The sequence below is a fragment of the Notechis scutatus genome, chromosome 4 (genome assembly GCF_049901735.1).
Source record: "Notechis scutatus isolate UNSWTSFEM ecotype Mainland chromosome 4, rNotScu1.2, whole genome shotgun sequence".
Taxonomy (NCBI): Eukaryota; Metazoa; Chordata; class Lepidosauria; order Squamata; family Elapidae; genus Notechis; species Notechis scutatus.
In genome coordinates, this window is record NC_142012.1 from 165,172,170 (window position 1) to 165,182,309 (window position 10,140).

Here is a 10,140-nt window from a genome sequence, read left to right on the forward strand (position 1 = left end):
AAAAGAGACATTCGTCAAGAGTCAAGAATCATCAGGTACAACACTTAATGATAGTCAAAGGGTACAATAAGCAATCAAATCATACTAGGAAACAGTCAATATAAATCGTAAGGATACAAGGGACAAAGTTACAGTCCTACAATCACAAGTGGGAGGGGAGGGGTGATAAGGAGTGATGAGAAGATTAATAGTAATAGTAGTGCAGACTTTGTAATAGTTGAACAGGGTTGAGGGAATGATTTGTTTAGCAGAGGGATGGCGTTTGGGGAAAAACTCCCCTTGTGTCTAGTTGTTCTGGTGTGCAGGGCTCTATAGCCTCATTTTGAGGGTAGGAGTTGAAACCGTTTATGTCCAGGATGTGAGGGGTCTGTAGATATTTTCACAGCCCTCTTTTTGACTCATGCAGGATACATGGGTTTGAAGTCCTGGTGCAGCTGAACACATGGAGTGGAGGGTGAGAGTCATTTATACCCTCTCTTGGGCTTTGAACTTGAGCTTCCCATTCCTGTGGCAAGGACATGTATTCTATTACTTGTCCCAAGGGGCTATGCTGGGAGCTGAGTTTCTGTCTCCCTTAAGGTTTCTATTTCTCTATTAGGGGAAATACTCTGCCCTTTTTAATATTTCCTAAAATGTTTTATTCTTCTAAGAGAGGGGTGGGTGCTAACTTTCTACAGGGGGCAGCTGTATCCTTGTATGTGTGGAGGGAGAAGAGATCAAGTTTGTTCTATCTCAGTGTTCCTCCCTTTTAGTAACCGTAAGAAAGGTGGACTTCAACACCCAGAATGCATGAGGGCTGGGGGATTCTGGGAGCTGAAGTCCACCCATTTTTAAAATGCCCAAACTTGAGAAACTTTGATCTAACCCAGCGCCCACACCAATTCCCTTGACAAGTGCATGTTTTGCTTAACAACCGTGGCAGAAAGAAAGAAAGAAAGAAAGAAAGAAAGAAAGAAAGAAAGAAAGAAAGAAAGAAAGAAAGAAAGAAAGAAAGAAAGAAAGAAAGAAAGAAAGAAAGAAAGAAAGAAAGAAAAGACTGTAAAATCGGACATGACTCACTTACTTACAATTGCCTCGCTCAGCAGTGAAAATTCTGCACCTTATTGTGGTTGTAAGTCAAGGGCTACCTACCTGTACTTTAAAGTGCAATGATTCATGGGCCGATCTAAACAACATGTTTTTTTATGCCCCTCCGCCATTGTCTAGGGCAGGGGTGTCCCACGTTGACAACTTTAAGACTTTTGGACTTCAATTCGCAGAATGATGGGACTTGGGGCCATTTCAACTCCCCAGAATTGTGGGAATGGAAGCCCAAAAGTCTTAAAGTTGCTTTAAGTTGGACACCCCTGAAGTTTAGGCCATAAATCCACAAAACTCATCTCCATCTCCATCTATCTCCTCCTCCTCCTCCTCCTCCTCTTCTCCACTTCTACTCTACTCTGCTCTACTCCATCCCATCCCATCCTAATATTCTGTTTTGTTCTGTTCTGTTCTGTCATTTTATTCTATTCCATCCCATCCCATTCCATTCCATTCTAGTATTTTATTGTATTCTGTTCTATTCTATTCCATTGTTTTATTCTATTCTATTCCATTCCATCCCATCCCATTTCATTCTAATATTTATTGTACTGTACTGTATTCAATTCAATTATACTCTATCGTTTTATTCTTTTCCATTCCATTCCATTCCAATCCAGCCCAGCCCAGCCCATTCTAATATTGTATTGTACTGTGTTGTGTTGTGTTATGTTGTGTTGTGTTCTATTCTATTCTATTCTATTCTATTCTATTCTATTCTATTCTATCATTTTATTCCATTCCATCCCACCCGTCCCAGCCCATTCTATTATTCTGTTTTGTTTTGTTCTCTTCTATTCTAATCCCTTCTCTCTCCTCTCCTCTCCACTTACTATTAATCCCCCCCCACCTTAACCAAACAAATAACAGACGAATAACAGATGAGCCACCTTCACTTTGCATTTTCAATTGCAAAATCCATGCCGCGTTGATCATACAAGTGGAAAAATTCTATTTGTCACCTGCTGGCGACGAGAACACCACTGCGGGCTAGATAAATGAGAAGGAGGAGGAGGAGGAAGGCCGGGCCCGGCCAAGGTGGGGCCGCGGTTGGCAGGACCTCTGGGCACAGCTGGGAGTCCAAAAACTTCATCGAGAGGGAAAAGGCCATTTCCAGTCAAGTCCAGAGAAGCGGAATGCAGAAGGAGAAATGTAACCCCACGCAGCCAGGTTTTCCGCCCTCGGGCAATTTCCCTGCCAGGCCGATAGCTTCATGAAATGGGCCCCATTGCCAACCTCACCCAGGTGTGCCAGATGTTCGCATATCAGCCTCTTTAGGAAAAAGCACAAAAGCAAAGGACGGCAAGCATGTTTTCAATCATATCTCAGGGATGGTTAAAATTGCTGCTGTCAGGTGGCCTAGAGGCGGAGCTCTCGCCTCAATATCAGGAGGCTGTGAGTTCAATCCCAAGTAGAGGTTCATATTGGGAATTGACACTCCTGCGTGGTCACCAACCAGTGGGCCAGGGACCACTGGTGGTCGGCGAGAGAAATGTCCCCCCCCCAAAGCAATTAATCCAGGCTGTGCAGGAACTACAAGGCTGAGCTACCCACATGGCCCACGAAAACACAAGGCTTGTGTTGCTTGCATTGCGAACAACACAAGGTAGTGAGGGGAGGGGGAAAGGGTGGAGGGGGAAAAACTTGCCCCACTCGTCCCACGTGCCTGGCCTGGCCACTTCTTTCTTCTTCTGCTTTTGGCTGTGCGCAAGGAGAGCAGCCAAAGTCTTTCTTTCTTCTCTCCCCAAACTCCGCCAGAAATGAGTCTTTGGGACCCTGCAAGGCCTCCTGCTCCAAGAGGCTGCGCTGGGAAAGACTCCTTTCTGGCAGAGTTTGGAGGAGAGAAAGAAAGACTTTGCGGCTTCTGCTGCTTTCCTTGCATGCAGCCAAAAGTCTCTATCTATCTATCCATCTATCTCCCTCCCTCTCTCTCCCTGAGAACGGAGCTGGAGACAGTATCCTGCGATCCCAAATAAAGAACGATCGATCGGTAGGAAAACGGTGGGGGGGGGGGGGATTTTCCTGCAGACTTTTTGGGGGGGGGATTTTCCCAGGGTCTCTGGTCCGCGGGATTTAAAATTATGAGGTTGGTAGTCCCTGAGGTCCAAAAGGTTGGCGACCCCTGATCTAGTCCAACCCCTTGCCCAAATAGGAGACACTATATCATTTCAGTCCAGTCTCTTTTTTAAAACCTCCAGTATTTTTACTCAAAAGTATTCACTGACACACCCTGCATTTGCGCAATCGTGTCAACCCACCCCTTGCGTCGTTGTGACGTAATTAGAAATTTTTGGTAATATTGTCTTTCGGGCTTAATATGGATTGACTGATTGACTGAGCAAGTTCCAATTTCTTAATTTTAAATTCTTATCATCAATCTGTTTCCTTTTCTTAGCCGAGTTTCTTTGAGTTCTCTGAATAACCCATACTGGATCCTTTTAAGTTATTCTTCGTACGTTATCTGAATGTAACTCTGCGGTGATTCATTTTTTTCCCCTCCCTCCTCTATCTATTTTGCGAAATGTTTAAATTTATCTCCAAAAGTCCCTCGTTGCGTCAAAAACGTCGATAAAGCTTTGCGATTTGCTTTGATTGCAGCCTAATATATTCTACTGGCAAGGATTTTTAATTCAATTAAAATGGACAAAACTCATTTCTCCAGAGTACAGTACCAGACGTTTATTGATCACGTGAGAAATGGGGATTGGGGTATCAGTAATCCCTGTCTATTGACCTCTAAATAGTTGGTTTTTGGCTACTCCTGGAAATATTCATGTATCTGGCCGGAAAAGCTCTGAACGTCTTTTTTGGATTGTTTGTATCTGTGTTCGTGATCTTTCGCTAACAAATAACAAATGGAAATGTTTATCTATGTAGCTAAAGGGGATCTGTGCATGTATTTATAAAATTAAAGGAAGGATGAAAAAATGACAGAAGGAAAGGAGAGAGGAAGGAAGAGGGAAGGAGACGGGAAAGGGAAGAAGGAAAGAAGGAAGGAGAAGGAAAGGAGAAGAGAGGAGAGTGGAGTGGAGGAATGAAAGGGAAGGGAAATGGAGGAAGGGAAGGGGAAAAGGAAAGGGAAGGGAAGGGAAAGAAAGGAAAGGGGGAGGAAAGAAGGAAGAAGGAAAGGAAAGAGGGAGGGTGGGAAGGAAGGAGGGAGGGACAAAGGAAGGGAAGGAAGGAGGGTGGGAGGTAGGAGGGAAGGAAGGGAAGGAAGAGGGAGGGAAGGAAGGAAGAGGGAAGAAAGGAAGGGTGGGAGGGAGGGGAGGGAAGGAAGGAGGTGGGAGGGAGGGAAGTAAGTAAGTAAGTAAGTTACAGTGAGCCATTCTGTATCTTTCATCCACATGAGTGTCCTTATTGAGGAGGGAGAAATGGAGAGAAAAATGCTTTGTAAGCTGCACTCCCCTCCTGGAGCAACTTGAAATATAAATCTGACAAATAAATATATTGTTTCCAATTTTATTAAAGCAGCATATTTATCTTTTGCTCAGTCCTAATCCCAACAAAACCCTTAGTTTTTATTCATGAGACAGTGGCAGAGATTTGTTTATGGTTTTAGAGGCACAAAAAATTCCGGGATTTGAGGAGGGGGGGCCCTCTCCCCTCCCCTCCCCCAACAGGGGAGGGTGGAACGGCTCAGCCAGAGAGAGTCCCTGGCCTCAACCTCCCAGGCATTCACACAGCACGTTGAACCCGTGTCTAAACCCCCCTCTCTCTCCCACCTGCCTCTTTGCCTCACCTTCTTTCCTCCCTCCCTTTCTTTCTTTCCTTTCCTCTTTCTTTCCTTCCTTCCTTCCTTCCTTCCTTCATCCCTCCTTCCTTCTTCTTCCTTTCCTCCCTCCTTCCCTTCCCTCTGGGCCAGGTCTCTCTTTCTTTCCTTCCTTCCTTCACTCCTTCATTTCTCCCTCCTTCCTTCTGTCCTTCCTTCTTCCCTTTCCTTCTTTCCCTTCTTCCTTCCTCCCTGCTCTTCCTTCCTTCCTTTATTCCTTCCTTTCCTCTCCCGCTTTCTTCTGCCCTCCCTCCCCTTTCCTTTCCTTTCCTTTCTTCCTCCATCCTTCCTGCCTTCCTCCCTCCCTCACCCACTCCTTCCTTCCTTCCCTCCTTTCTTTCTCCTTTTCCTTCCTTCCTCCCTCCTTGCTCTTCCTTCCTTCCCCTCCCCTCTCTTCCACTCTCCCTACCCCTTTCTTTCCTTTCCTTCCTTCCTCCCTCCTTCCCTCTCCTTCCTGCCTGCCTGCCTCCCTCCCTCCTTCCTTCCTTCCTTGCTCTTTCCTTCCTTCCTTTCCCCTTTCCCCTTCCACCCTCCCCTTTCTTTCCTTTCCTCCTTTCTTCCTCCCTCCCTCCCTCCTCCTTCCTTCTTCTTCTCCTCCCTCTCCTCCCTCTCCTCCCTTCCCTTCTTCCTCCCTTCCTCCCTCTCCTCCCTCCCTCTCTTCTTCCTCCCTTTCCCTCTCATCCCTCCCTCCCTCCTTCCTTCTTCCTCCTCCCTTCCTCCTCTCCTCCCTCCCTCCTCCCTCCTCCTTCTTCCCTCCCTCCCTCCCTTCCTTCTTCTCTCCTCTCCCTCCCTCTCGTCCCTCCCTCCCTCCCTTCCTTCTTCCTCCTCCTTCCTTCTTTCCTTCCCTCCCTCCTTGTCTTCCTCCTCTCCTCCTTCCTCTCCCTCCCTCCTCCTTCCTTCTTCCTCCCTGCTTCCTTCTTTCCCCCTGATCATTGCAAAACCCTGCATGTTTCCCCACAGAATCCACCTCTATTCCTGCCATTCCCCCCACACCTTCCCCAGAGTGGAGAGCTAAATTCCTCCTTTCGTCTTCTACAGCCACCCAGCTGACCCCAATTCGTATTTTCTCGCCCACCGTTTAGCCCTTTCATTCATAATTAAAGCTCCTTCCAGGTATCCATCAATTCTGCTTCGGGAGATCAGATCCGCCTGCCGAGATTTTATTACCTCTTTGGCCTTCCTGGTAGATTCCCTTTGGGACGTGGCACCCAAGACGCAGAAAGAACGTACGGCTTGTCCTTTCATTCATTCCATCAGTTCATTCCTTCCTTTCTCCCTTCCTTCCTTCCCCCTCCTTCCTTCCTTCATCCCTTTCCTTCCTTCTTCCTTGCTTCCTCCTTTTTCTTTTCTTCCCTTTTTCTTTTCTTCCTTTTCTTCCTTCATTCCTTCCCTTCTTTCTCTCCCTCCTTCCTTCCTTTATCCTCCTTCTTCTGTCCTTCCTTCCTCCCTCCTTTCTTTCCTCCCTCCCTCCCTCCCTTTCCTTCCTTCCTTCTTCCTTCATTCCATTGGTTCCTTTCCTTCCCTTCATTCCTTCCCTCCTTCCCTTCCCTCCCTCCCTCCTTTCTTTCTTTCCTTTCCTTCCTTCCTTCTTTTCTTTCCTCCTTCCTTCCTCCCTTTCCTTCCCTTCCTTTCCTTCTTCCTCCTCCCTTTCTTTCATTCTTTCCCCCTTTCCTTTCTTTATTCCTTCCCTTCATTCCTTCCCTTCATTCCTTTCCTTCCATTCCTCCTTCCTTCCTTCCCCTCCCTCCCTCCTTTCTTCCAACAGGGAGGGTGGAACGGCTCAGCCAGAGAGAGTCCCTGGCCTCAACCTCCCAGGCATTCACACAGCACGTTGAACCGTGTCTAAACCCCTCTCTCTCCCACCTGCCTCTTTGCCTCACCTTCTTTTCCTCCCTCCCTTTCTTTCTTTCTTTCCCTTTCCTCTTTCTTTTCCTTCCTTCCTTCCTTCCTTCCTTCATCCTCCTTCTTCTTTCCTTTCCTCCCTCCTTCCCCTTCCCTCTGGGCCAGGTCTCTCTTTTTCTTTCCTTCCTTCCTTCACTCCTTCATTTCTCCCTCCTTCCTTCTGTCCTTCCTTCTTCTTCTGTCCTTTCCTTCTTTCCCTTCTTCCTTCCTCCCTGCTCTTCCTTCCTTCCTTTATTCCTTCCTTTCCTCTCCCGCTTTCTTCTGCCCTCCCTCCCCTTTCCTTTCCTTTCCTTTCTTCCTCCATCCTTCCTGCCTTCCTCCCTCCCTCACCCACTCCTTCCTTCCTTCCCTCCTTTCTTTCTCCTTTTCCTTCCTTCCCTCCCTCCTTGCTCTTCCTTCCTTCCCCTCCCCTCTCTTCCACTCTCCCTACCCCTTTCTTTCCTTTCCTTCCTTCCTCCCTCCTTCCCTCTCCTTCCTGCCTGCCTGCCTGCCTCCCTCCCTCCTTCCTTCCTTCCTTTGCTCTTTTCCTTCCTTCCCTTTCCCCCTTTCTTCCACCCCCTCCCCTTTCTTTCCTTTCCTCCTTTCTTCCTCCTCCCTCCCTCACCTCCCTCCTTCCTTCTTCCTCCCTCTCCCTCCCTCCCTCCCTCCCTTCCTTCTTCCTCCCTTCCTCCTCTCCTCCCTCCCTCCCTCCTTCCTTCTTCCTCCCTCTTTCCTCTCATCCCTCCCTCCCTCCTTCCTTCTTCCTCCCTTCCTCCTCTCTCCTCCCTCCCTCCTCCTCCTCCTTCTTCCCTCCCTCCCTCCCTTCCTTCTTCCTCCCCTCTCCTCCTCTCGTCCCTCCCTCCCTCCTTCCTTCTTCCTCCCTCCTTCCCTCTCGTCCTTCCCTCCCTCCTTCCTTCTTCCTCCCTCCTTCCCTCTCGTCCCTCCCTCCTTTCTTCTTCCTCCCTGCTTCCTTCTTTCCCCCTGATCATTGCAAAACCCTGCCTGTTTCCCCACAGAATCCACCTCTATTCCTGCCACCACCACCCCACCTTCCCCAGAGTGGAGAGCTAAATTCCTCCTTTCGTCTTCTACAGCCACCCAGCTGACCTCAATTCGTATTTTCTCGCCCACCGTTTAGCCCTTTCATTCATAATTAAAGCTCCTTCCAGGTATCCATCAATTCTGCTTCGGGAGATCAGATCCGCCTTTCGCCGAGATTTTATTACCTCTTTGGCCTTCCTGGTAGATTCCCCTTTTTGTGACGGGCACCCAAGACGCAGAAAGAACGTACGGCTTGTCCTTTCATTCATTCCATCAGTTCATTCCTTCCCTTTCTCCCTTCCTTCCTTCCCCCCTCCTTCCTTCCTTTATCCCTTTCCTTCCTTCTTCCTTGCTTCCTCCCTTTTTCTTTTCTTCCTTTCATTCATTCCATCAGTTCATTCCTTCCTTCCCTTCATTCCTTCCCTTCATTCCTTCCCTTCTTTCCCTCCCTCCTTCCTTCCTTCATCCCTCCTTCTTCTGTCCTTCCTTCCCTCCCTCCTTTCTTTCCTCCCTTCCTCCCTCCCTTCCTTTTTCCTTCCTTCCTTCTTCCTTCATTCCATTGGTTCCTTCCTTCCTTCCCTTCCTTCCTTCCCTTCCTTCCCCTCCCTCTCCCCCTTCCTTCCTTCAGCCCTCCTTCTTCCTTCTTTCCTTTCCTCCATCCCTCCTTTCTTTTCTTTCCTCCCTTCCCTCCCTTCTTCCCTTTCCACCCTTCCTCTTCTTCTTCCTTCCTCCCTTTCTTTCCTTTCCTCCCCCTTTCCTTTCTTTCATTCCACTGGTTCATTCCTTCCCTTCATTCCTTCCCTTCATTCCTTCCCTCCTTCCTTCCCTCCCTCCCTCCTTTCTTCCTTCCTTCCTTCCTTCTTCCTCCCTCCCTCCCTCCCTTTCTTTCCTTTCCTCCTCCTTTCCTTTCATTCATTCCATCGGTTCATTCCTTCCCTTCATTCCTTTCCTCCTTCCTTCCTTCCTTTCTTTCTTTCTTTCTTCCTTCCTTCCTTCTTCCCTTTCCACCCTTCCTTTCTTCTTCCTTCCTCCCTTTCTTTCCTTTCCTCCTCCTTTCCTTTTCATTCATTCCACGGTTCATTCCTTCACTTCATTCCTTCCCTCCCTCCTTTCTTTCTTCCTTTCTTCCTTCCTTCTTCCCTTTCCTTCCTCCCTTTCTTTCCTTTCCTCCTCCTTTCCTTTCCTTCATTCCACTGGTTCATTCCTTCCCTTCATTCCTTCCCTCCTTCCTTCCCTCCCTCCCTCCTTTCTTCCTTCCTTCCTTCTTCCTCCCTCCCTCCCTCCCTCCCTCCCTCCCTCCCTCCCTTTCTTTCCTTTTCTCCTCCTTTCCTTTCATTCATTCCATCAGTTCATTCCTTCCCTTCATTCCTTCCCTCCTTTCTTCCTTCCTTCCTTCTTCCCCCTTCCTTCCTTCCTTCTTCCTCCCTCCCTCCCTCCCTTTCTTTCCTTTCCTCCTCCTTTCCTTTCATTCATTCCATCGGTTCATTCCTGCTTTTTTTTTTTTATTGTATTGCTCTCCGTAACTTCTAAGCCAACAATCTTGCGTTGGCCAGAGAAAAATGGGAAGCTTTTGGAGTTGGCCGACTCGGCAGTGGAACCTGGAAGAAACGGAAGTCTGGGAATAAAACCATTTTAACTGCAGCCGAATTTTATTGTCTTTCTTTTTATTCTTTTGCACATCTCGCTGCCAATACAGACCGTCCTCGACTTACGACCAGAATTTCCATTGCTGAGTAAGGCAGTTTTGAAGCCAGTCGCGCCCCCCCCCCCAATTTTACGACCTTCCTTGCCACTGTTGTTAAGTGAATCACTGCAGTTAATAAGTTAGCAGAACAGTTGTTAAGTGAACCTGGCTTTCCCCCTTGACTTTGTTCACCAGAAGGTGGCCAAAGGGGATTGCTGCAGGACCCTGCCGCCGTCGTAAGTATGAGTCAGTTGCCAAGCGTCTGAATTTCGATCGCGTGATCCTGGGGACGCTACCACATGGTCGTAGGTGTGAACCAAATGGTCAGGACTCATGTCCAACGGCCGCTAAACGAACTGTTGTAAGTCGAGGAATACCTGTAATGCAAACCTCCAGGCCCCACTAGGGAGCAGCAAACGGGGAGTTTTCCGTGTCTCTTGCTGCCCTCTAATGGTCACCGGGAAAATTGCAGCCCCAGATTTTCATAAAGGGAGTCCGAGCAACGGCTCCAAGGAGGAAAAATAAATGGCAGACCTGCTAAACTAATTCAGCCGTTGAATAAACACTGTCTTCCTGTTCCCACGCGCGCACGAGAAGCGCTGCTGCAGGATGTCTGCAGATGTTTTCTTACTTAACAAAGGAGCAAGTCTTGTCAAGCGGATTTCTGACAGAGGAATTGGCTCCG